General features: G+C 48.0%; 1 long non-coding RNA gene across 1 annotated transcript in view; it reads left to right on the top strand.

The window, feature by feature from the left end:
• Nucleotides 1–8,364, top strand: part of LOC149915449 (uncharacterized) — a 36,837-nt gene extending 28,473 nt beyond the window's left edge. Inside the window, exons 3-4 of the long non-coding RNA XR_016458760.1 lie at nt 5,621–5,738; nt 7,710–8,364. This is a non-coding gene — a long non-coding RNA (uncharacterized LOC149915449). The remainder of the gene's footprint in view (nt 1–5,620; nt 5,739–7,709) is intronic.
• Nucleotides 8,365–26,928: the final 18,564 nt, after the last annotated feature.

Here is a 26,928-nt window from a genome sequence, read left to right as displayed (position 1 = left end):
TAATGAGGCCAGAGTTCACTGGATGAAATAAATGCAGGTCCTCGCACCTTCTAAACCAAAGCTAATGAAAAATATATGCTCCCTCACTCCTGCTCTCATTTTCACATCCTGCAAATTATCTGTGCTAATGCACGCAACTCTCTGCTCCTCCGCGGCTTCAGATGCTGAACTTTGAGTCTTTGTCACATCAGCCGGCACCAAGTAATTCCGTACAGAAGTCTGACATTTCCAGTTGAAAAAAATAAATTGATTAAAATTCAACAGGCATGTAGTGTTCAGCTTTTAAAGGTCGGCGATTCTAAGGAACTATCAACTGTAAAATAATTCAGCATTTAGAGGGGAAGGGCAGCTGGGGGGGTCCTGGGAAGAAGAAGGAAGCGAAGAACATCAGGATGATTTACCACCTTTATTTCACTGTCAAGAGCATAATTACAGGCAGTTTAATTACCTCGTAATGGAAGGGCTCCATCTTGCTGAGCATCAGGGCCAGATCCTGCATTGTGGTGCAGTGCCAGTATGGGGGAACCTCTGACAGCAACTGGGATGTTCCTGTAGGCGAGCATCTGCAGGGACCTCACAAAATGAAGATAGGTGATGCTGTTTCTAGGCTGCTACTCATGACAGAAATGGTTTGGGTTCATCTGAAGACTTTCTGTTGCCTAGTGGAAGGAAGAAGGACAAGAATGGTAGAGTTTTGGCAGAAAACCCTGCTGAGAGAACTGCTTTCACATGGGGATGATGAATCCATCCAGGCAGGGATCTTCCATCGAGCCCACTGCTCTCTGGTCCTGTATGTCTCCTGTGACTTCTCAATGGGGGCTCTGCTGAACCTGGGGGCCAAGATGGGCATACACAGCCCATATGTGAGCTGCAGAGATGAGTAACGATCTCAAAGAAAACCAGGTCAGATTTTGAAAAGCTGCCTCATCCATTTCACTTCACTGGAATGCTGCCTATATCCTAAAGTTCTTCAATCTGTGTCACCTGGATTTTGCTTTTTGAGGTTTGCGCTGCCTGGTTTTGAGTTAGATCAGGTTAGACAAAGAGGAAACAAAGCCCATTTGCATCAACCTTAATGGATCATCGCTATTTACATGAGCAAGAAGCTTGGGCACAAGTGGAAATCTTCAGCATGAGCGTTTTGTGATAGGTCCCTGTCTCTGCCCTTGATTGCGTCTTGTATGTATAAATCACATTATCTAACTTCTTCTCTTCCTCCTCCTCCTAGATGGCACTGTCTTGATAAAATCTTTGTTTCTCACACTCTTTCTGTGCATTTCTGGCTTTTCCAGTCTGGAATACATTTGGATTCACTGTGTTGAAGTTATGAACTACATCCTATGACAATCATCTGGATCTCAGTGGCAGAAAGAGGCAGAGGAGGGGTTGGAACCCACTTCCGAGTGGGGTTGATGACCATGGGCTGTGGGCAGTTGGCATCCTAGTGGCTTTCTGGATGTTGGTTTGGCAGGAGATGGGCAGTGTGTGCTCTGATTTCCTATCCCAAGGATGGGACCACAACCTGTTGTACAATCCAACTGTGACCCCTAGAGGTCTTTGAAAGGAGAATACTGATCTCAGACACACAGGGAGAGAAAAAGCATGAAGAAGGGATCTCCTTGGCCCTTATCACTCAGTGCCCTTGAATATCAGGCCACATGTGATACGCTTGTGATTCATTATTCCTTGTAATATCAAATTCTCCCCACACTCACACAGTTGCCATGCCACTGATATCAGTGGAAACCAGAGAACTATGCCTGAAGGGAAAAACATCATCCATAAGGTTGTTGGTGAATTGTGCTCTCCAGACCAGAGAGCACCAGAAGGACTCAACTCAGGGAGCAAATACACACATCAAAGCAGAGCAGGATGACTCCTACCGCAAGGCGGCTGTAGGAAGCTTCTCCATGGGAAATTGTGGCTGAACAACAAGTCAAATCAACCTGGAAAATCATAATGAGGGAAAAGAGATACCAGCAGGCACACCGCTGCTGGGTATCAGCACAAAGGAGAGGCAAAGTAAAGGGAATGCTGTGTCTTCTTCACATGAAGTGCTCCTAATCTCATTTTGCCAACTTGTCTTCATCCTTAGGCTTCTGTCTTGCCTTGCCTCAATAGGATTCCACTGAAATATACCATTGCAAACTCCTGGCAAGCTTTTGATCTCACTGCTATTCGTATCACCAGAAGAGTGCTCTTTACCTTGTCCAGCAGGTTAATTTTGCAAGCAGCAGGACATCAATGCACCCACATCTCCACCCACTACATTAGCCCAGTAGAGGGATTCTCCTACTCATAAGAGTAGACATCACGTTGTGTGGCATGGTCTAGACCAGTCACAGGCATGGGTTAACGCTTGGACTTGATGATCTTACTGGTCTTTCCAACATTAATGATTCTGTGATTCTATGGTCTCCCTACAGACTGGGCATTCTCCACTTGACTTTCCTTCTCAGTGCCACAAACAGACAGCCACGTTCTGCAGTGCACAATGTATTTACCCTGGCTCATGATGGACCACAGGCTGCACAGTGATCTTCCCACATGATTGAGATAGTGCAGATTTCAACTCTTCTGGAAGAAAATCCATAGCCTGAAACATGAGTCAGGGAAATAGGAGGTCCCCTTGCAGCTCCAAATCCCACCAGTGGTCCTTGGGAAGCTGGAAACCACATCTCCCCTCTGAACAGGGTTTGCTGACTATCAGGCCAGGGCTCAGCTGTAAATCAACAGCAGTCAGCCAAGCTGCTCTGCCTCCTTCCTCCTCCCACCGCTACACAGCAGCCAAAAAGCACCATGTTGATTATTCAAGAGTGGACTCTTAACAGCTCTAATCAGCTGCTAATCCAATAACACACTCAGCTGAGCCGCACTCTCTGCTCCTGGGTCCCAGCTGCAGAGAGAATGTTTACAGCTGTGTGGCATCGATAATAACTGCCCAACGGTCAGGAGGAGAGCTCAGCAAACAACTCAGTGCTGCTGAGCCAGGTGGTCCCCACCTTCCCCTGGCCCTCTCTGCCCCCCAGGAGCACAGACTGTTGCATGTGTTGTGGGGTGCTGCCTCCTGCTCTGCGTGCAGCCCAGCTCCTTGGATCCCCAGGACAATAAGCTGCGTCTTCTCTTGGGCTCCCCCCTGGCAAAGCTGCTTTAAATATAATAAATAAAAGAGGAAGCATCAAATCCATCTTTCTGAAGGCATTTGAAATGCAAGATGCCAGGGACCAGCCAGCACAGCCTCGGGCCCTTTCAATTCTCCAGCACTTCAGTGCAAACTGTGAGTGTTCAGCCTGGGTGGCCTGGAGCCAGGGGAGAGGCATTAAACGCAGAACCATCCCTTCCTCCGCACCGCCCCAGCTTTCCATCCCCAAGTTCTTCCTGAGGCAGGCAGGACAACATCACACCTGCTTCTCACTGCCTTCACAGCCTGGTTCTCAAATAGAGATTCTGGCAGCATCTCCTGCTAAGTCCTCTCTTTTTGCCTTACCTTCCAGTTGGCAAAAGCCCTCTCTGGGTTTTTGCTCAGCCCTCTCCTATCCCCACTCTCTTCCTTAATCAATATCTCTCGTTAACCATACGATTACAGATGACTTCTCATTTTCCTCTGGGTGCACCCTCAGAGCTGCACTAGCAAAAAGGTGTGGAAAGCTATTTCTGGGCTTAAATAGCAACTTCCCGTCATAAGTCAAAACCAATTTATCCTTGCATTGAAATAAAGTCTACGCAGTTGTGTGTGCAGGGATTTGTGTGGTCAGAGCATCTCGCACTTCTGTTCCTGGAAGACTTACTAATGAGTCCAAAGGGTGTGAAGAGAGGCCCATACCCCACTGAAACCCTTCTTTGGGTACAAAAAGAAAACAAGCAAAATAAAATAAGCCAAAGAAGGGTCTGTGAGGGGCATTTCATTATCACCAGCTCTCACAGTGCTCAAATGAATCCAAATGGTTATTTTTCATGAGCAGTGCTGTGGGTGATGATGGAAATCCTGATGTGGGACCAGAAGAACCCACAGTCCCTGCTTCCTCCCTGCTGACACAGCACGTGCAGACAAGTTTGTGCAGCATTTTCCCCAGTGCTGTTTATTTTGGGTAGAGGGCAGATCCTAAGAGGTTGGAATGGCTCCAGTGGGGTTCCTCTGCTCTACTGTGTGCGTAATCTCCTCCCTGCGACACAGCCCTGCCTGATTGTATGCTTAGGCAAGAGGCTGGAAAAGCCCCAGGGACACTGAGACTCTACATAGGAGTATGAGGAGAGCTGAGTTTTTGGAACAGACAACAAAGTGAAGATGTGCCACTGACCCATTTTTTTTCTGCCTACCAAAAATCTTCACAACAATAATGATGAGAAATAATAATGATCTGTGCAGGGATCTGCGGCTGCTGCAGGTGGGTCTGGACCAATCCTCCATGTGTGGCATGGAGGGCTGCTTTTCTTTGAGATCCAGATCTAGGGCCAGACCCAAGCCTGCTCTTTTGCAAGGCAATGGCCCTTCACTCTTCTCCAGTCCTCTCCAATTTCACATCAGTTAGGCCAGCATACAGCAACTGAGTGTGATCCTGCTGGGACATGGAGATCCTGACCCACCTCATTTCACACTCCAGGCACAGGGTGAACTTCACCTTTTCTCTCCCAGAGCTTTCTGGCACTTCTGGGATCCATTACAATAGGACCTGTGGGAGAGGGAAGGACCCATCTATGTACCAACCTCAGCCCTGCCCAGGTGCCTACCATGGGCATTCCTGCTGGGAAGTGATGACAGTGCAGCTCCTCCATCTTGGCTGCTGGATGGTGGCCAGTTTGGGGCAGCAAGTGTGCAAAAGGAGGATGGAGTTCACTCCTGGGCTGGGTTTGGCACAGCCCATCCTGCTGGCACCAATCCCTGCATCCAGCGTTCCCGGAGCCGCACGCTCTGCATCCCCGCACTGCTCTGCCCCTCCTTCCTGTCATTCGGTGACATAATGAAATCAAATTAAAGCCCCATTTACCAGTTTTATTGCCTATTATTTATAATACTCCAGCTCCAAAGTGCTGTTTTATAGAGTGCTTAAGCTGCCATTGCTGGATAGAGTTTGCCATAAATGTCTCCGCATGCACAGAACATAATGTCCTCGCGTCGTGCAGGAAAAGGGAAGAGATTATTCTCAATTATTTCATATAGTCTGTTTTATTGTCTTATTGTAATAAACTGTCATACCCTACAACACTTTAAAATCAATAGTTTGCATTAAAAGTAATGAAAAGTAGTTATTAATCCCGCTCAGTGCTTCCGCTCTTCCGCTCACCGCGAGGCCCTGGAACAGGGACTGGGTGATAATTATTCATTTCCGATCAATAGGAACATTTCCCAGTGCTGCTGTGTGTATCGCTGCTCTCGCAGCTGTGCCAGTTGATGATGGTGGAGGCTGGGGGGGGGTTGGGTGCTTGGCCATGCCTCAGTTTCTCCCGTATGATTTGCTCATGAGACAGAACAGTTTTGTTCATTTTTGTTCTCTGAGAACTGTTAGATTTTTGGCACGCAAGGGATTTTTCCAAACACCGAAAATGAGAAATGTGGCATTGTCCCACAGCGGGTTTTCCTCATTACTGAACTAATCCATACTGAGCTCTCCTCCTTGCCCAGGTTGTGTCCCCGGCACCCGACCCACGTTCAGCTCATGGCCAGATGTTCCTGGGATGCCCATCAGTGCCTTCTGACTGCTGTATCCCCATGGCCCACATCACAGGACCTCAGCTTGAAGGTATGTATCCAGGTGGACTCCGGCACTGAGCAGTGTGGTGTCACTCATTGCTGTGTGAGTTGGGATATGGCAGGAATCTGTCCATATGCACATTCACACACAGAACCTAAGACTTTGTAGAGATTTACTGTAAGCTTGGACCCACTGCTGTCCATGAACACAGGCAGTGCCACCCTAAGCAGACCCAGCATTTCTCCAGAGCAGTGAAGCATCCAGCAACCACCCCCTGCTGTTCCCAAATCCAGGCTTTAGGTCTCCCTGGCATGTCAGACCTTGATAATCCCTAAAATCTTGGATTTATGCATAGCTTGGAAGCACAGATCTCATCCCCTGCAGAGACAATCCACATCCCCTGCCTGCAGGGCAGGCTGGACTTTCTGCTCCCACAACAGCACACTTGCTTCTCTGGGGGGTGGGGGGGGACAGAGCCAAGCAGAAGCAAGGGCTGAGCACAGTGAGCACAGAAAAAAAGTAGAGTTGGATTCCAAGTTTCTCTGCAGTCCTGCAGCAGGGTGTGCAAATCTCACACCAGCTGGGCAGGATGAAACAGAGCTGAATCTCAGCTGAGAACGATGGAGAGAGTGAACAAAGGGCTGAAGGGACACACTGAGCACCAGGCCCATCCTTTTATTTTTTTATTATTTTTTAAATCACATTTCCAATATATATATTTTTTTTCAATGGGAAAACCCAGCTGGTTGCTTGGATTGACTCTGTCTCCGATTCAATACAGTTGTAATGAAAAGAGCTCACTAGCACATTAATTGTCATGATAAACATCAGCATCACCCATCCCCATGCATACACACAGCTCGGTGGCATTGTGTCAGTATCAGAGCAGCATTTCTTCATCACCGCCTTCTGCAATAACTGAGAAATAGAACAAAATCCTCGTACAAGCGAGAAGGAGTTATCAGTGCTTGATCAGATCTCAAGAGATTTCTTTATTTTTAATATAGTCCACCTTCCCCCTTGTTTGTCAGAAGCACTTTGCTTTAAATGTTGGATGAGCAGAAGCAGGAACTACTTTGTCTGCATTCGCTTAGGGAAGAAGACAGACAGGCACTTCCACTCCTCATGGCCTGAGATCTCAGTGCATGTGAGAGCATCTTTTTGCAGCACAAAGGCTCCACTTTGGTAGACTACTTTAACAGGAAAAGAAACCAAAGCATAGACCTGCAAATGCTAATTTCCTAATTCCTGTATGATTCCAGAAGAATCAAGTCAATAACCCTTCCTTACTCTGCAGAGGTCTCACAAGGGAGACTTGTGGACCAGGCACAGCAGTGCCCTCTACATATGGTGTTTCCACCATCCCTCATCTCCCACGTATCCATGAATTACATCTGTCTGTGCGTCCCAGCCCTCTTCCTTGTCCATAGATGAAGCACGCTGGCACCATGTGAGCATCCTGGGAGTGGGTGACACATGGAGGACAGGGGGGCTCTTCTGCCCAGGGCCAGCACTGGGGGAATGTCCTACGTTGGGTGGGATGTCCTTTAGTTGATTGGGATGACCTACCTTGAGTGGGCTATCCTACATTGGGCTGGATGTCCTTCATTAGGTGGGTTGACTTATGTGGAGTGGGGGATTTCTTTCATTGGGTGGAAAGTCCTACATTGGGTGGGATGTCCTGGGTTTGGTGGAATGTCCTAAACCCCCATGCAGAAGCCTTAGAAACACATAAATGCATGCAAAGGGAGAGGAGGGAGTTCTGGGAGTCACCGTCCCGCTGGCTCAGTGAGATGGGTGGGAAGGATGGGTCTCTTTTCCCACCTAGATGATAGGGCTTTAATCTAACCTTGACATTATCTGAAATTAAAATCAAACCTGACATGCGGACAGTGGCAGAAATGAATTACACCTCTCCTGTTGGTAGATAATCCCCTTCTAATTCCCTCACTTTATTCAGATGAGAGATGATTTAGGGAAGGGGAGGTAGGAAATATCCTCCCTTTTGCTTTCTCTCAGATGGCAGCTCCCCATGGCCACCCCATGTGGGATCATACAGCAAACCTCCACCCTGGGCTGGCAGCACCCTGTTCTGCAGCCACTAAGGTACAGCTGATCTTGAGGCCAATGCAGAGGAAGAGAGAGATACTGCCTTTAATGCAGAAGGGAGCAAAGGCAAAAACCCAAGCAAGGAACCCTGCAGCAAGGAACAGCAGAATGAAGACACAAATGTTGATGCAAAGCAGCTTTAAGCATTCTCATCTCACTCATACTGCCCTGGTCAGAGGAAAGCGAGGTGTTGGTGGAGATGCCACAACTCTTTGGTCCATCACTGCAGCTCCAGAAGGACATCAGGGCATGGAAGTGAGGAGATGAGCTGTCTGCTCCTCCCTCACAGCTTCAAGCCCATCTCGGAGCAGCACTGGCTGAAAGCAGGGGAGAGTCAGTGCTTCCAGCAGCTGTACAGCAAACACTTGTGAAGCTTTTCCACCACAAATGATGTGACTGAGGACAGCAAGATGACCTCACTCTCCCCACAGCTGGCCAGAGGTGCATGCATTGAGTCAGTTTTGCTTAATAGTGTAAAGAATGCTTTTTAATGTGGGTTCCTAATCTGTCTGATTAAAGCTTCTGCATAGAAAGTAATTATTTACAGAGCCCCACATCACCAGCTGGTTCCCCTCCTCCATCCAGACTTTACTTTTCTCCAGTTCTAATTCAATCCCTGGTTATGAAAGTGTGTAAAATCAGCTTGGACTCTGCAGCACAATTCAGTCTCAAAGCCATTCCAGCCAACAATGGCTCTAAACAAAATATAATGAGTAATTCACATAGTAATATCACCTTAGATACATTCTTTTGAATGGGTTTTTCTCTCTTGGTGTCTCCACCCTCCTGTCCTAATAAGTATATCTAAAACTAGAGAAAGAAATTCATCTGCCTCTTAAAATATCAATAGAATTGGGAGGGAAATTGCAGGAAGAATAGATAAAAATTGCGAGGAATTTTGCCCTTTTTGTGGAGCAGTGTTCTCAGCATCACCCTTGCATGCTGGGTAATTGATTTTCCATGGAACTCTTAGGGGTTATTTTTTTCCAATTTAGTTTTTGAATTTTAAATGTATTTCATGCCAGTTATCTGGGCCTGCGCATAGAAACCTCCTGTGTTATCCTCAGAATAAGCACAGAAAGGAGACAGCAGGGCTGAGCCATAATCCACATGTCCTGCAGATACGCCCTAAAACTACTGAGCTCTGTCTAAACACTGGCCATAGGATCATAGAACCATTAAGGTTGGAAAGGCCACTGAGAACATCAAGTTCAGCCATCATTCCATCACCACCGATGCTTATCCATTCTCATGCAGAGGGTTCTGGAAATGGTTGGGTTATGGTAGGAAATGTTTAGCTCTCCCCATGGAAACATGGGTCCTAAGGCCAAAGGAGCAATATAGTTTGCCTTCTGGTCTAAGGGGCCATGGGATTTCCCTGCATTCATGCCTGTTTGAAGTAGAGTGAAAACGTAGCACTGTGCTCCTTCCCATTTAGAAGAGTACGAATTTCAGAGACAAAACTGTAGCTCCAGGTGGAACGCCAACACATTGCAAGCATCTGCATTGCAGTCCTCCAGCATTTGAACTGAAAGATACAGCTCCGTTACCAAAAACTGCCAGAGGTCCATCAGCAGCTCTGTGTGACCCAGAGAGCACAGTGAGAAGGTATGGATGATGACAAGCACACCTTCTGCTGGAACAGCTGATCCCATCCATGGCCGTAGGAGCACAGCTCCTAACACCTGTTGGGTGAGTGCTGGAAGGAGCAGCATTTAACAGCAGCTGCTACACACAGGCTATTTTCATAACACGGACACAAGACATTATCTTGACTGAGATTCCCAGCAAGAGGCTAACTGGGAGGCGACAGCTGACAATGCACACAGCTGCGACTCGCCAAGGCAGAGCTGAGCCAAGAGCAAGAAGCCATTAGAAGGTAATAGTGTGAAAACACTAATGGCCTAGAGCCAGATTTGAATTAACAGTCCGGGAGAGAAGGAGCCTACCAACCCTTCTTGGTTTCCCCTCTGGTTTGTTATAGGACTGCAGTGCTGTCAGATTGCAGGGAGAAAAAGGTGGCACATCCCATCCAGGATTCTGCCCCCAGTGCTCTGCAGTGTATGACTTCAGGCTGTAAGATTCTCTGCTCACTGCTTGTCCAGGCTGGGAGGTTAATGAGGGGAGGCACTGAATGGTGGACCTAAAAATTAAAGACCAGTAGGGCTTTCTGCAGGAATTTACGGGCAACTTTAAAGAGTGTCACATCACAAAGACATCCAAGTGACTCTGAAAGCAGATTCCACTTTATTCTCCCTGTTTGAGTTACCCGAACTGAAAGTAATTATCCACTGAGTATTCAAGAGAGCCTGTACAAACGTCAGTGATGGATGAACGTGCAATGGAGTCCGTTCCCTGAGACCCCATCCAGCACAAATCTGAGACAGCACCTAACTCAACAGAAGTCTGATCCACTTTGCAAACCCTTCCACCACCAGCCTGTGCCTGCTGGCCCTGCACGCCCTGGGCCACATGCTGCTCTCAGCATCTCTGCTGCACAGTGTCACGGGTGCATTCCGGCCTCAAGTCCTCTGGATGTGACTCTCCAAGGCCACACACTGGCCCATTGCCCTTCCACAGATGGTTTCTCCCCCTCCCTCACCTCCCCTCCCCAAAATAAAAATGAGGTCTCTTTGCAATTCTGCATTCTGCTGTGACCGACAGCACTGGGGTGAGACCACTTAGCACAGATGGCAAATTATCCTTCCCAGCTGCTCCTGGGCAATGGGGACCTTTTCCAGCTTCATCACTCTTCATCCTTGGGCTCCTCTTCTTCTGTGCTGCCAGGGGATCTCTGTGCCATGAGGGCGATGGGTTCCATCCTCACTGGGTCCCAGTAACTCCCAGTAGCTCCCACTGATGTCAGCAGGGGCTACTTTCAGGTTGAGAGGACAGGGATGAGGAAAGGGAGTTTCCATTCTCCAGGCTGTGCTCCCATCTCCCAGCTTCTCTCTCTTTTCAGAAGTTCTTCGTTTTCTTTCTTCAGTGGAAGGAGTTCACAGAGGTTGCCAGGGTGGACTACAGTCTTGTAAATACATGTGTGACCTCTTATAGCTCTTCTTTGAAAACATCTTTTTATTTTTTCTCCACTAAAACACATCAGTAAAACACCCTTAGGGCCCCTTCTTCTGACTGCTGTGAACGTTTCATCTCTTGCTGACGCTCCGTCCGCCTTCCTCTGTTCTCTGCCTACGATCAGTGGCTCCTCAGCTGTGGTCCCAACAGAAAAGCACACATACAGGCCTCCATTGGTTTTACTCACATTTATAACAGCCCCTTCCACTCCAGCAATGCTCCTCTGGTCATTGCTCTGGCTGGAGCAGATGGCAAAATTCAGAGCTGAAAATGACAGGGCTCCACGAAGAGGTCCATCTGCCACCTCTGTTCCTCTTGTTGCCTTCCCCCTTGTGGGATGCATCCCAGTCTCACCTTATACCTGGGGAGTCAGAGCTCCACGTTTGCTCACACGAATGCAAACCTTGGGAAACCAATCAAGAGATGCCACTCATTATGAGGGAGAACTGCAGAACGGGAGGAAATTACAGGCGAAGCGCCTTGAAAGCCCTCCCATTTTCTAAACATTTCTCTCTGGTTTCTTGCAGATTTCAAAGGTCACTGGGAGCTAATGAACCTCAGATAGCAAAGCTGTCTCTTGTTTGTTTGTCATTTTGAGTTTTTCTGGTTGATTAAGATCCATGCTGGCAGTAAGGTATAAAATAGCAGGTTTTGCTGTGTATAGTGAGTATAGTGAGTTGGCACTTCCTATCCCCAAAAATGCTGAGCTGAACAGGAAGGACTGTTAGCCCCACAGAACGGAGAGCAAAAGCACAGGTAGGAAAATGAAGATTTTCCTTCCGTGCCAGCAGGCTTCTCCACCCTTCCCCTTGGTTTTTTCTATAATCATTTTCTGCTTTGTTTCACACACTTTCAGAAAGAAAAACAAACACGAGTTTGTGGTTAAAAGCAGAGAAATTGAATTCTTAGTTGCAGGCATAAACTGTGGAAGAAGCATGTTCAGAACAAGGCCCTACAAGCCAGGTTTCAGCAGACAATGCCTCAGCATGGATCTGTTTGCATATTTCCCTATTTATCTCTGATTCCATAGGCTTTCATTGCCATCCACCAGCTGAGAAGCGCACCAGGTAACCTGCACCCCAAGATGGGCTGATTATAGTGCTGACCTATGTTAGGGAATGACAAGATCTGTCACCTGTTTCCACCTGAGGACTTCATCTGGGATGTATCTGAGGGCTGTGGGTGTTTTTCTGGCTGGTCACCCACTTGGGGTAACAACAACAGAGGTCCAGACGCACAGATCAGCTCCACAGGTGCACACCCCTGTGCTGCTGGATGCTCACTGCAGTGCAGAGTGCTCCCACACTGACACGAGTGGAAGATATTGGTGGCAGGTGGATGGTTGGGATAGGTGATCTCAGAGGTCTTTTCCAACCTCAGTGATTCTATGATTCTATGACACATCCACAGCCCTGTTATGAATGCCTGTCACCCCCAGCTAAAAAACAATCCAAGCTGGAGTAATGCTCATTGCCTGCGAGTCAATTAGCTCTGCAAAATATTCTCCCAAAGCATGCTGGATACGCTGGTCTGCAAATACCTTGTGCATATGAAGAAGAAATCTGCCACATCAGAGCTCTCGAGTGATGCAGACTGGTAATGCATTGGAGCACAGGAGGCTTAATGACTCGTAGGTTTGTCAGCCTCATTCTAGTTTGCATTCATGCTAGCACATGCTAGTCAGAAGTATGTTAATATCCCTATTCAGTGCCGTGGCTGATGACTCATCTTAGCCCTGCCCCACCACAGAGTCCTTGAGGGCCAATTCTCCTGCTTTTATCAGCAGCATCTCATCTCTCCTCCAGAGCTCTGGACCCAAGCGACGATGGTAAAAATAAAAAGCAAACATCCAATTCCATTTCCCACCTACCTGCTCCTGCTCCCACTCCCAGCCTACTCAGAACTAAAGCACAAAAACAACACCGTTCTCCTCCCTGTTTGGGACCCGAGGGTTCGCAGCACAGACCAGAGCAACACCCATGGTTTGTGCTGGAAAAGATCCCCCAGCACTCAGTGAGCAGCAGCCGCCTCCCAGGAGCTGCCGACTGAAGTGGGGACGTGCTGCTTCCACTCATACCACAAGTGAGATAACCCCGGGGAGAGAAATCTTTCTTGATGGAAGCTTTGCTGTCTGCTTTTCCACCTGCTGCACTGGCTTGCAGGCACTTCAGAGCATCCCTCGGATGTGCTGCTGCTCCAAAAGTAACGCCTCCTATTTTGTGATGTTGCCCCCATGATATCACAGGCAGATGTCGGTGGGATGGCAGTAGAGGTTGGATCTCCCCACCAATATCCTATTTTGTTTTGTTGCTGTGTGACAGATGGCAGCAGAGGGGCTGTGTGACGGAATGGTGTCGGAAGCAGCAGTGCAGATGGAGCTAAGACATGTCACTGAATTCCTCCGTGCAGAAAAAAATGGCACCCATTGATATTCACTTACTCTTACTGAACACTGGTGGAGACCAAACAGTGGATGTTGGCACAGGGAGAGGTCAGTGTTGTTTCAGCAGCATTGCCATAGCAGCTGTGAAACAGTGGTCGCTTCAGCTGGTGCAGATTTTGATGGGCACGCCATGCAGGCTCTTGTTCATCTTGTTCTTGCTGGTGAAAATGCACAGTTAATGCAGTGACTATGTTGGAAAAGAGTGTTTTGCAGCTGAGAATGTGCTCTTTGCATCGGTTGTCGTTTTCCTCCATAAATGGGAGGCATTACTTTCAGGGCAACCTACCTACTGCCATCCCGTTGCTGACCTCATTGGGAAGAGTTGGGTATCAGAGAGGAGTCCAAGCTCCCTGGGTACCCTCAGTCAAACAGCTTCACAACCCTTCCCATAGGGGAAACAGGCAATGTGAGGTTGTGTGAGGGCAGGCTAAATCCAGGGGCTCTTCTGAAACTCTTAGCTAGCTCTACACAACACTAGCCTGTATTTCCAAAGCAGTGAGCACACGTGGAAAAGCAAATCCTTTCTCCATCAACTATGGCCTCACCTCTCTTGCTTTCCCTGCTGCAAGAACCTCTATCGAGTGGCATTACCTCACCAACTCTGACCTTTCCACTGAAATGCATCCCTGCTCCCAGCGGGAGTGAGGAGCAGATGTTTAATCACACACCACAGCACAGCAAACTGGTGCAGGCCGGGGAGCAGCGGAGATTCCACACTCCACTGAAGCTGCAGGATGGATTTTGCAAAGCAGAATGCAATTATCCAAATGGCAATTTGCTCAAGACATAAGTCTTTTGAAATAATAATAACACTTAGCACATATAAAGCATTATAAATGTTCAAAGCACATGCGGTAATGTTTATGTCAAAGAGGTTTGAACTTCCAATAATTATTAACAAGCAGAGAAATTGCAGAGCTGGGAGATTTTTCCAGCTTTGATTCACAAGGAATAGTTTGCTTTTTTTTTTTAATTCCAAAACTTTGCTCAGACTTCTCCCTGCTTTCTGCAGATCCCAGCTTTCCTCCCAGCGCTGTGCTAAGAAATAATTAAAACAAAAACAAAAACAATTTCCCTGTGCAATTGAAAAAAAAAAAAAAAGGGCTGCTGAATCTTAGAAAAAGAAAACAAAGAAAATGAGGGAAAGATGTGACCACTTCTTGTAGCTAAATGGATATGAGTGTGTTAGACACGTTTATTTTATATACGTGTCTGTATGTGTATAAAACACACAAAAGCTGACACTTTGTATGTGAACCTTTGGTCCAGTCCGGCTCCATTCATCTCAGATAACAGGGACACAGCTTGCAGTGACATTTCCTATCTCCCCAGATGCTCCAAAAGCAACAGGCTTTATCACCTCATACCTTAAGGAGCAGATCGAGGTGGCCATAACCCACATTGGTGCCTTGGCTTCCCCTCCTGCCTGCAGCCACCAGCCCTGTTTTCACACAACCTCAGTGTCGTTGAAGAACACATAGAATTACAAATGATTAAGGTTGGAAAAGACCTCATCCAGTCCATCCCCACCATGCCCACTGACTGCATCCCTCAGTATCACATCCCCGTGGTTCTGGAGCACCTCCAGGGACAGTGACCCCATCACTCCCTGTGCAGCTGTGCCACTGCATCACCACTCTTTCTGAGAAGAAAATTTTCTTAATATCCAACCTGAGCTGTGGTTTCAAACCTTCAAACCCAAGCACACAATGAGCCAATATTGGTTTTCTGACTGAGATGGGGCTGAGCATCCCGCTCTCTCTGGAGCAGTCGAGGGACTCTGGGATGTTTGTTCATGAGAACAGTAGGCACTGCATTGAAAAAAAAAAAGAATGAAGCCATGTCTCTGGACAACTTGTGGAGACAGAATTTGTTTCTCTCACTCTGGTCTTCTAAAGCATCAGAACAGCCAACATTTCAACCACTGGTGGCACATTGGCGAACTCACCAGCGCTCCAGGGCCCATTTCTCATTTGTATATTAACATAAATTTCCATATGGCACAGAAAAAGGAATAAATAGAGGCAACACTGTAATTCTGTAATTTTCCACGTATTTGAGGTTTGGTTTTTTTTTTTCGCCCTGCAGCCCAAGGTGACAACAAGAGCATTGGCATTTCTGAACAGCCCAATGCTTCATCTTGCAGATGCTACAGGGATAGGAACCTTGGAAACAGGAGGGATGGAGAGAGAAACTGCTTGAGGATCAGACTGGGCCATGGTGCAGAATACCTTGGCACGTGTCAGGCTGGCTCCCTGGGTCACTCCTTCATTAACAGGTGGAAAACTTGCAATCCAGCCCTCAGGTTAGGGAATGGGGAACGGGCTGCTCCTTGGCCTTCCCCAGGAAGGGATGCAGGAGAGGGAAAGGCAACAGGAGGAAGGGAAAGGGAAAAGGAGAGGGAAATGGAAATGGAAAGGGAAATGGAAATGGAAAGGGAAATGGAAAGGGAAATGGAAAAGGAAATGGAAAGGGAAAAGGAAAGGGAAAGGAAAAGAAGGGAAAGGAAAGCAATGAGTGTCCTCACATCTCTTCTTAACATAAATAAATAAATAAATAAAAATCCAGGGAAACAAACAAAAAATCCACCCAACCACAGCAGTATCAAAGCAGCAACCTTGGTTTAAATACCTTTCCAGACACAATTACACTGAGCAGGCTGCCTGAACTTTCCCTGCAGGAGGATCCCAGTGGGGTTAAGGCGTGCTGAACTCACAGTGCCCGAGTTTCTCTCTCCCCTGCTCAGAGCTGGAGGGGAGACTGACTCATTTGCTTAAAAATAAAAACACTGCTATCTAAACTTTAATGTCTTTGTTTCTTATTGCTGCAGGCAGTGGTTCATATGCATTCCAAACAGCACTTTGACTGCAAATGTACCATTTTGGAAGCTATTCCACCTGAAAAACAATATCTTTCATCTCCCTGCCTCGCACTGTTGGGGGCTGGGAGCTCAGCTGTCCTGGCTCTACAGGCAGCATTGGGGTGGAAAGGAAAGGAGTTGGCTCTGCTGCAGAGATGGGCCTTGCTGTGTGCAGAGAGGATGCTGAAAGGCAGAGGTGTGCAGAGCAGGACTGCAGCCCACACTGGAAGAGAAGGGATTAGCCATGCTGGTGGGCAGTGGGGTGAAGGCAAAGCCTGCTGCACACAGGATGTACCCAGGAGCAATTATGCTCCCTTCATATCTCCACCCATGAGCTGCATGCTGAGAGCAAGCTTTTGATGTCAGCGTGCACCTGTGTCCATATTGGTTGCCCCCTTCTAGCCCAGGGACCAATTGCACAGCAGAGGGGATGCTGGAGCTGCAGGATGCTCTACCAGATGCACGGGCACTGTGCACCAGACTTTGCTGAAACCCCTTCCATGATGTCCTCACCACTACCACCACCTGTGTTGGGATGGATTTGTTATGCTATCACCTGCCCAAATGCTCACCATTGCTGCTTACAGAGCAGTTTCACACCTGTGCCACATGTATGGATGCTCACGTGCCTGTTCTGCCACTGCCTCCACAAAGGGAAGGTGCACAGGGAGCTCTGCTCTGGGCACGTTGTGCAGTGGTCACTGCTGCAGCCCTGGGCTTTACAAGCCAGTATGGCTGTGTTGGCCGTCCCACTTCTCATGCTGAGTTGCTGCATTTGTCAGAGTCTTTTTGTCAGACGTTTGGGTGACCATTCCCCTGTTGCTCCTGCTCCCTGGGCAGCCTCTCACCAGCTTTTACACGGTGAGATCTGGTTGGAAAGGGACAACCAAAGGGATCAGGGCACACAGGGGTGGCCAAATGCCTGGTCCTCCGAGGGGGCTGCGCATTCGTCTCACGCATGTAATGACTGTGTGGTGTTACCCTAGCAACTACATCTCAGAGATGATGCAATCAAATTTTGGAACGATGTGATTAGAAATGACAGGCAAGGGGAAACAAAGGGAAGCAAAGTTGCTGTGGCAGCTGGGATGCAGCGCTCAGCGCGTAATGCATGCAGCGGGGCTGCGAGACGTTCTTCCGAGCAATTACACTAAATATCATATTCTATTTGCCAGCTAATTACAGAATATCATTCAATGCCTGCCGTCCAGCCTGTCCCTGCTCTCCCCACTTTGCAGAGGCCCAGGGAACGGCACTCTCATTAACCCGCCTGTGTTTGATCTGCTCTTACATTTCCAACTGGCACCCGCCCAGCACAAAATGCTGCACTCTTTCCCCCCATCCCTGCATTATTCCCTCCCCCACATCGCAGCTTCCTCTGTCCCAGGGCCCCTCTGCTCCCCCTGGGCAGCCCCACAGCCACGCTTTGGGCACGGCTTATTTGCCTGCCTGGGGTCTGCCCCTGCTCCTGGAAAGGAGAGAGAAACAGGTAGAAAAAATCAGGAATGGGGACTTGCACTGTAAATACTGCTGATGATTCATAACCCCCTCTTCTCAGAATTTCAGGTTCCTTAACTATTATCCCTCTCGCAGAAAGCCCCGGCTGTTCTTTTGACAGGTTTATGTGACCCAGCAGGCACTTTTCAGTCATTTTCACTGTAAAAACAACAGGCTCAGTTCTCCACTGCTCAGTGCCTGGCAGTGTGGTTAGCTCAGCACTGAGGATGAGGAGGGAAATGGGAAGCTATGACACCTCTTTGCAGCCATCTTTGGCCATCAGATGGATCTGACAGCAGCTGGGGGTTGCCTCAGGGGCAGTGGGGACACCAAGCCGAGGTCAATTCTCTCCTAGCCCACCCACATGGCTTTCTTTCCACTGCCAGAAAAAGAAAGGATGGTTGGAACTGTGCGCCACTGGACCTCTGTTAGGATCCTGGTGGTGACAGGACACCTCGGTGGGTGGGCAGGATGAACCCTGCATTCCCCCTTGTGAGCAAAGAGGTCCAGAACAGAGCAGCTTCTGAGTTAGATCTTCAACATGAAGTTAACCGCTTGGGAAATGAGATGAGCTGCCATAGCTCTGCTGTTGGCATCCCACGAACAAAAAGCAGGAACCGTTCCGAGCCCTTCTGTCTCACTCCGGATGGGAAAGGTGGAGACCAGGTCTGGGGCTGGAGCTCTCCTTCCAACCCCACCCTCCTCATTCCCCCAGGGACCCCACATCTTCCCTTCCATCCCCCCTGCTGCAGGTACCACTCCAGCAGGGAGCTGCAGCACCGTCGCTCCCTGCTGCTGCAAACAGCCGCGGCGCAGAGCACTTGAATACCAATTTTCTCCTCCCCTGCCCACTTCCACCAAGTCCCCATCGTGCATCCAAGAACGAGCTGTGGAAAATGGCTGAGGCTGGGATGCAATGAGCCCCAGCAGGTGTCTGTGCAGCATCGTGGGCCTGCAAAATGCAGACAGATCAGCCACTGTCAGATGCACGAGAGGGAGAGCAGCTGAGAAGGCAGCACATGGCAATGGGGGATCTGCTGCTGCCAGATGGGGCACGGGGAGCAAACTTCATTTGAATTGCTTGCAGGCTTAGCAGCCAGGCAGAAAGAAATCATCACAAATCCATCTAATGCAAACTAATGCTGGTCATTAGGAAGCAGGCTGGAGCAGCGCTGCCTGCATTGGGGAGAAGGCATTAGGAAGAAAGTTTCTGAGCAGGTTGCTGAGCCAAAATAGATCTCTGAACAATTTATTCTGTGTTTACTGTTGTTCTGCAGCCTGGGGGTGGGAGGGTTGGTATTTTTCCCCCACAAGGATGAAGAACCCCAGGAGGATCTTGCTGTACTTGGCCAGCTTTGTAGTAACATTAGCCAGAGAGCAATGCTTATGGGTGTCAGAGCCACGGGCACCCAGTGTCACTCAGAGCAGAGCAGCCCTTCTCTCCATACATGCACCCAGGGTAATATCCCCAATTGGATTCCTGCAGTTCTGGGATGGAACACTGAGCAGTGCTGCCCAGCCTGGCCCTGACCTCATCCCCTCCCCACCAACCTGGCTGCCACAGCACTGCTTTAATGAGAACCAAAGGCTTTTTGATGGCTGTTTGTAGAAAATAAACAAATCAATAATAAATCTCAGCTGAAGACCTTGGAGGAGCTCTCTTAACTCTCCTGGATGCTATTGGAAGACAGCAGCATGGACATGGAGACATCAGAAAGTTATCTGTCAGAAATAGCCTGTTCTGCCCCCTTTTTGGTTATTCAAATATCTCTGGCACCAAGGCTGTGTCAAAATGCTTTTCCATGTGTGCTGTCCCTGTTTCAGCACTTACTGTTGGTCCCTACGAAGTCCTGAAGCCAGGACAAAGCAACAGCATCACTTCCTATTTCAGTGACCTATGGAGAAGAAGAAGGAAGAATGGCACATCCTCAAGAAAGCAGTCACCATGAAACTTAGCAAAGACCAACGAGAAAAAGGAAGGAGTTGTGGGGAATGGCTGAACTAGAGCTGAAGTGAGATGGCTTCTGGGGACATGACCTCTTGTTTCGAGATCTCTCCAGGGGGAAGAGGGATTTGGGAAAAGAGGACACAGGATGGGAGGTTTGGGAGCAAGAGCCTTTGTGAGGAGTCTGTAATTCCCTTTGGGATTGTCAGAAAATCACCCCTTGCTGTTGCACTCGATGGGCTTTGGAATGAAATTCAATGAGCTCTGTTAATTTTCTGTGAAACTCCATCAACTCTATTCCCATTAAATCCTATAGCACTTTTGCAGGCAGCTTCAGGGAACGATCGCTTGGTCTTTTGCCAAAAAAGAAACTCAACATGTGAGACTTTCAGCTGGAGCTGCTCGTGGACTGTCAAGCTGGATGAGACCATTTCTTCCACCATCCAGCCTCTCCAAAGACACTCATTCATTTTTCCTACGAAGGCTCACCTGACATCTCACCAGCTAGCACGCATTACACAGCTTGCTTTGACCATGTTTAAGCTGGGTGAGCAGTTCTTCCCTACAGACCTGGCAGGTCGACTCTTGCCCATTCACCACCTAAGGATGGAGGAATCCATGTGGTGCTGATAGACCTTCATTCCCTACATTAATTCCCAACACCTTTGCAGAGCACCAGGCAGCAGTCATAGAACTGTAGCATCATTAAGGTTGGAAAAGACCTCCAAGATCCTCCAGTCCAGCTGTCCTCCTTCCACTGATCACATCCCTCAGTGCCACATCTCCACGATTTTTGAATACCTCCAGGGATGGTGACTCCACCACTTCCCTGGGCAGCCCATCCCAGTCATTGCTGCTCCAGTGTCCCATCCTTGCCCAGCTGGCATTCCATCTCTGGAGCCAAGAGCAACCAGCCAGCCAGAGGACTGTGACCATAGAGAAGCACGCTCCACAGCATCCATCCAGCAGCAGGCTGTGCTGCAGTCCTTGGGAGGACCTCAGGTGATGTAGGTGAAGCTGAATTAGTGCTACACCACCCAGATGGGCATTGGTGCAGCTGGAGCAGGAGTATTTCTCTTAGCAACTTCAGCTTATGTTGCAGCAGCCTGCGAATTACAGGAGTTGGAATGGCAGAAGCCCAATCATTTCTTGGTTTTGATACAAAGTGCCTTGAGCCCAACTCAGCAACTGCAGCACCAACCACAGCCCTTGACCTGCTCATTGGGAGGGCTGGGCTGGGTTCCTGGTGGGGAAGGAGTTAAAATGCTCATCTGGCAAAAGGGAGATTGAAGCCAGCCTGGGCTCAGCTGGAGAGGTTCACTTTATCAGAGGGGGTTATGAGCAAAAGAAACTCTTAAAAGACTCTCCAGCACCCCGTGCAGCTGGGGAGAAAAGTCGTGCTGTTTGGAGCTGGGAGCACTGCATGTTGTGAGAGCCTCTGCTGATCTCTTCCAGGGGCAGATTTTGGTGCAAGGAGCTCATTGCTGTGAGCCCAACTTCTGAGGATGGGGGCATGGAGAGATGATGTTGCAGCCTCGTAGGGATGCACTGACAGAGAGCTGAGAAAATTCCATTTGCTTCACAGAGCAGCGTTCCCAAATTAGAAATGATCTTTTCTTATTTCTTTGATAAAATGTGGATTTTTCAGAGAGGTAATTAAATGCTTGTGTTGCAGGTCAATGAGCAGGGTTAGCTTCAAGAAAAAAAAACAACACAAAAAGGAACATTTTGGGCTGTGTAAATACTGTTTCACTACTATTTCTTACTGGTGTGACGTGCTTCAGCAATAGTTCTGCTAAACATAGGGTTCATTTCTCATTTAGAAAAAGCAGGAGCTTGAATATAGATTAAAAAAACAGATTACTTCCAAAGTAAATCACATTGTATTTCATTCTGGCCCAGAGAGGGTTGGGTTGGATATTGGGAAACACTTCTCCAAAAGAGCAGTTGGGCACTGGCACAGCTGCCCAGGTCTGGTGGGGTCAGCATCCATGGAAGTGTTTGAGAACTACGGAGATGTGGCACTGAGGGATGCGGCCAGTGGGCAGGGTGGGATGGGTTGGGGTTGGAGAAGACCTCAGAGGTTTTATCCAACCTCTCTTAGAGCCTCCCTGCAGCTCCTGCTAAGCCACGCAGCAGTGATTCTCTATCTAATCTCCCGTCACACGGCACGGAGGTCCCAGCACTTGAAGGCCACCATCACTTCTCTCCATCTCCCACCCTCCAGGCTCACACACGCCGATGTTTGGGTTGACTTCAGGTTTGTTTTTCTGATGGCTGTGCTGTGACTGTTTTGCCACCGCTCCGCCTCCCCGTCCTCCTCCTGTCTGACACGCAAAAAAAAAAAAAAAAAAAAAAAGAAGAAAGAAAAAAAGCAGCTTAAACATATTTTGCGGTTAAACCACTTTTTTTTCATGTCGACCGGTTCCCACTGGGCTGAAAAGCAATAAAAAGTCAGGAAGAAGTATGGGCTCCCCTCTCAGCTTTGTCATATGGATGAATAGCACAGTAAAAAGCGCTGAATGCTATCGGTTAAAACGAACTCACCACTCTTCCAAGTACATTCCGCAGTGCTCTGATGCAAAGGGGTGGGAGATCAGATGGTGAAAAACCTCTCCCAGAGATGGATCCTTTGTCGGGCTAAAGATTTTTGCATTAAAAAGAAATTCTGGTTATAATCACTCTACCCACAGCAACATTTCCAGCTCCCCCTCCCCCTGCCATCACCCCTCTCACTTTTCCGTGGCACCGAAATAAATCTCAAGGTAATGTAACTTGCAGCAAGGCTATCTTTGAGTATCTTGGAGGTTGTGTCAATAAGAGGCCAGGCAGGCAATGCTGGAGTGCAGAGATCCTCCCATTATCTCTCCCTGCAGCCCTTCGTGGGCATTTCTCTCGCTTGTGTTCCTCATCAGGTCCCTGATCAGACTGATAAAAGGGGAAAAAAAAGCAAATGCTGTGCATGGGGCGGGGGGAAACAGCAAAGCTAGATGACAAGACCTTGTCGTGTTTTACATTTTCACCTGGAAAATACTCTGGTTTGGAATTTTAATGTCTAATTGCAGATAAAAGTAGCCAAGCAATTGCTAGAGAATTTCCCATTAAGATGCTCCGATACTTAGAAATCACTTCTTACATGGGTTTTGATCTTCTATTGTTGAGCAAGCTGAGAACAGTTCACACAAGGAGAAGGCAGGCTCCATTGTGTGAGACGGAGCTCTTCTCCAGCAACGAAAGCCAGGCTGCAGTTTTTCAAATAAATGTGCTTTTCTTTTCTTTTCTTTTCTCTCTTGCTTTCTCTCTCCCCCTCCCCACTCTCCCCCCTCTTTTTTTCTTTCTTTTTCTTTTTTTTTTTTTTTTAATTAGAGCAAAGCCAATTGCTCAAAAAACAAACCCCCCTGAAGAGCATCAAGCCCTGATGAAGTGGTGTAGCAGTGCCAAGAGGGACCCGTGGTAAAACCCTTCTATGGGAAAGAGACATCTGGAGAGCAGCAGGTCGTCCAGGTCTGCTGAGTGCCTGGTGCTCACAGCAAAGCACAGTGTGGGTGTTTGGTCAAGAGCAGGCATTGGGCCCTTTGTGTGCCCCCAGAGACCCAACAATGGGGTGCTTGGAGAGGACAAGATGTCATGAACGCTCTCAGTTTTCTCAATGGGAGATGATGACATTTAGGTTGTAACTGCTTGGTTGGAGCCATATCCTGCCCAGACCTACCCAGAGCCTCACTCTTATCTTGGTCCGTTTTATTCAGTTCTTAAAGATGAAAGGTACACCAGCACTTTTTTTCTAAGGCAAAGACATCTCAGACAAGGGTAAAACTGGTGGTTTTGTGGGGGTACCTCTGGGGTGCTGGAAAGGAGCTGCTACAGACATGTTCCAGCCTGCACAGAGCTCTAGCTCAGGCAGCATGGAAGCTCTGGTATTCCTCTCTGGCTGGGTTTGGTTGTGCTTCAGAAGGGAAATGCTAAAGAAGGAAGAAGAGGAGAAACTAAAGAATGAGGTTTTATCCTTTGGTATCCTCCTGGGATATTTTTGTGCCCATCCCATCCCACCTATCCCTGCTTTGTGCAGCGAGAAAGAGTCTTGGGATTTTCATATCTTGCCAAAATTTCTCCTTACTCCTCGTGACCGTTGCTGCTCATCCTTCACTGTGAGAGGAGCCTGGCTCTGATTACACTGAGATCTGAATGGGCAGAAGGGGCTGACTGGTGGAACTCAGTGCTACAAACCAACCACGGAGGGCAAGGGCTCCAGAGGATTCAGAGAGTGATAGACAGATAATGAACATCCATAGATAAGAGGATAAAATGCTTACAAGGGATATAATCCCTTCTGTTCCTGGTGATAAGCCAGCTGCTGACTGACAGAAGCAAGGAGGAAAACCCTTCTGGGAAGATTATTCCAGACCTGGTGAATTGAAGCCATGGATGCTTGCAGAACTGGCTGTGGCAGTCTCAGAGTCATTAGGGGTTATCTCTGGGAGAGTCAGAAGACTGAAAAAGGACAAAAAATGCATAATTTAGAAAAGTATTGGGAAAGTGAGCAGGGGTGGGGAGCTACAGACCCACCAATTTAACTCGAATCCTCCCAAAATCCTGAAAAAAGACACTTATATACCATTTGCAGGTATCTAGAAGTTGTCAAAGAGAGGAGCGTCTGACTATGGATTTATCAAGGACACTCTTTTTCAAACACCTCCATGACAGACTGGAGAAATGAACTGAAAATAAGAGGTTGAGAATCAGCTGGGGCAGCCTGGGGATGATAGACTGTGTAAGCAAGCTGGGCTTTAGTTCAACAGAATGAGAACTGGGGCTTACTCAGTTCCACAAAAGGAATGTAAGCCAGTGATAGCAAGCTGCTACAGAAATAGCAAACATCATCCAGGTTGTAAAAAATGGCAAATGATTCAGGACGTGTGCAGTCCTTGAACTGGAGCTCCGTGGCCAGAAGGGTTATCACTCAGGAAGGAAGAGGTGGGACAACTTGACAGAGATCAAGGGAAGTACCAGGAGTAATGAATCATAGAATGGCTTAGGTTGGAAGGGACATTAAAGATCATATAGCTCCAGTGCCCCTGCCATGGGCAGGGTTGCCAACCACTTGGTCAGGCTGTGCATCCAACCTGGCCTTGGGTGCCTCCAGGGATGAGAGATGGGAGAAACCGTCTGCAAACTAAAAAGCAGTCTAGAAGAGAAAGAAAATGGAACACCTGCTTGGGTAGGACAAGGCTTGCTGTAAGTTCTGCAAGGAGAAATTCATGGCAATTTCCTTTCTGCCTGGAACTCGGATTGGAGTGAAGGCTCTAGCTGAAGCCCATGCCTGGGAAGAGCAGCTCAGGGAACCCTGGAAGAAGAAATTTCCGGATTTATTTGAGGACTGAGTGGGTGTAAATAAAGCGAGCCATTCTTAGGATATACCCTAGCTCTACATCAATGGAAAGTGCCCTGCATGGCCCCCAGCATCTGCTACCGTGCTGCGAGGGGATAGCAGAGAGGCTGGGGAAATGCTGAACTGGACTTTCTTCATTCTGTAAAATGCCTCCTGCTGCCTGTTGGGGATGGAGGAGTGTCAGAGGAGGCACTCGGTCACAGAGCCACTCAGAGCCACGCAGTGTCACCAGGGGGTGACGGTGGAGATGTGGCAGTTGGTGGGCATGGTGAGGATGTGCTGGGGTTGGGCTTGTGGATCTTAGAGTTCTTTTCCAGCCTTCATGATTCTGTGATTCTATGGGAGGTGAAGAAGCACAAGAGATGCCAATCCTGCAGAATCCTGCCCCAAAGCGACGTCTCCACCAGCCCACAGTCTCCATAGAGAAGCCTTCAGCAGCAAGCAGCCTGCACAGCCAGCCCAGCTGGGATCCCTCCTTGATCAGTGTCTTGGGGGAGAGAAATTATCTTTCCTTTCCTTTACAGAATCCCAATTTAATAGAGCAATAGGAGCCTGCAACAGCTATTCTGAGTGGGCAGGAGCCCAGAAGAGGAGCAGAGAGAGGCTCTCAGTGCTCTGCAGGCCTGGTGCCAGCCCTGTGCTGCTTCCAAGAGCCGTCCCAGGGAAATGGTTCACGTCAAGGGAGCACGAAGCAGTGCAGTGCTGCTCCATGGAGGGTGGTGGAGGAACCCACGGAGAGCACAGCCCAGCACGAGGGAGAGAAGGGCGTGGAGGTGACTGCATGAAGAGCACCGTGTCCGTATTGATGGAAAAAATGGCTTTTGGCACCTTATGTTTTCTTAAAAAAATGCTGTTTGAAAAATCTGCTGCATGCGCATGGTGTGTTTGTGCTTTACCAAAGACTTTTGGCCTCATTTTTATAAATCCAGGAAAGACTGCTTTCTGCCACCCAAGGGCAAGCCAGAGTATCAAAAGAGATAACATCCCCAGCTATAAAGCACGGTGTGCATTTACCCAGACTCTAAAGGCAGTTTTTATAACTTCAATCTTTGTTTCATTTCCAGTACTCTTATCTTTTTTGCTGTGTTTTGGAAAATATATAAGGATTGGCTATTGGAACAAGCAGCTTTGTGCAAAATATTTAATCAAAGCCCTTAATTGCAAGCTGTAAATGTAGAACCAGTGACAGATTGTAAAGCCAGAAACCATTTGGTCAACACACAACAGCAAACAGGAGCATTTCATCAAAGAGAAAAAAATGTTGTATAGGGTGGTAGTGTAGAACAAACACGAGTTTTAATGCAAAAAAAAAAAAAAAAAAAAAAACCTTTCGTGAAATTTAGGAGAAAGAGAAATGTGTTGGGAGATTCATAAGGCGTTTGGTAAAAATCAGGCTTTTTTTTTTCATTATTGTTTCCCAGTAGGATAAAATATCTGCTTTAAATCAGCCCGGAGAGGCCATACATTATTCTTACCGAAAGTGATTTTTTTCTACAAGCACTTTCAAGACCTCAAACAAAAACAAAGGGAACGTGGGAAGGTGCTCGGCACCGCTGTTCAACCCGTGTTTCCTCTTGTTGCTGCAAAGCATGGTTGGCTCTCTGATTGTTGGCAATGACAAGCTCCTCTCGAGGCACACGGTGCAAGGATTGTGCATCTGTGCAAAACAACTTCCCTGTTGCATTTGCTACGCGCTGAGCGAGATGCTTTGTGTGCAACACGGCAAGGTCAGATGATGCTGCAGTTGGTTACTGCTTCAGTGGGAGCTGAAGCATTGAATATTTATATTAATTGGGGAATTAGCTATCTGTCAAGAGGCACCTCACGAAAGGTTGTTCAGAGAAAAAAGAAAAAAAAGAAAAAGGACAATAACGTCTTTAATGACTGCTCGGGTTTTAAAGGCAATCTTTAAGAATTAAT

This window comes from Phasianus colchicus, chromosome 19 (genome assembly GCF_987193195.1).
Source record: "Phasianus colchicus chromosome 19, bPhaCol1.hap1.1, whole genome shotgun sequence".
NCBI lineage: Eukaryota > Metazoa > Chordata > Aves > Galliformes > Phasianidae > Phasianus > Phasianus colchicus.
Note: the sequence above shows the minus strand (reverse complement) of the source record. Positions and strands in the feature narration are given on the sequence as shown.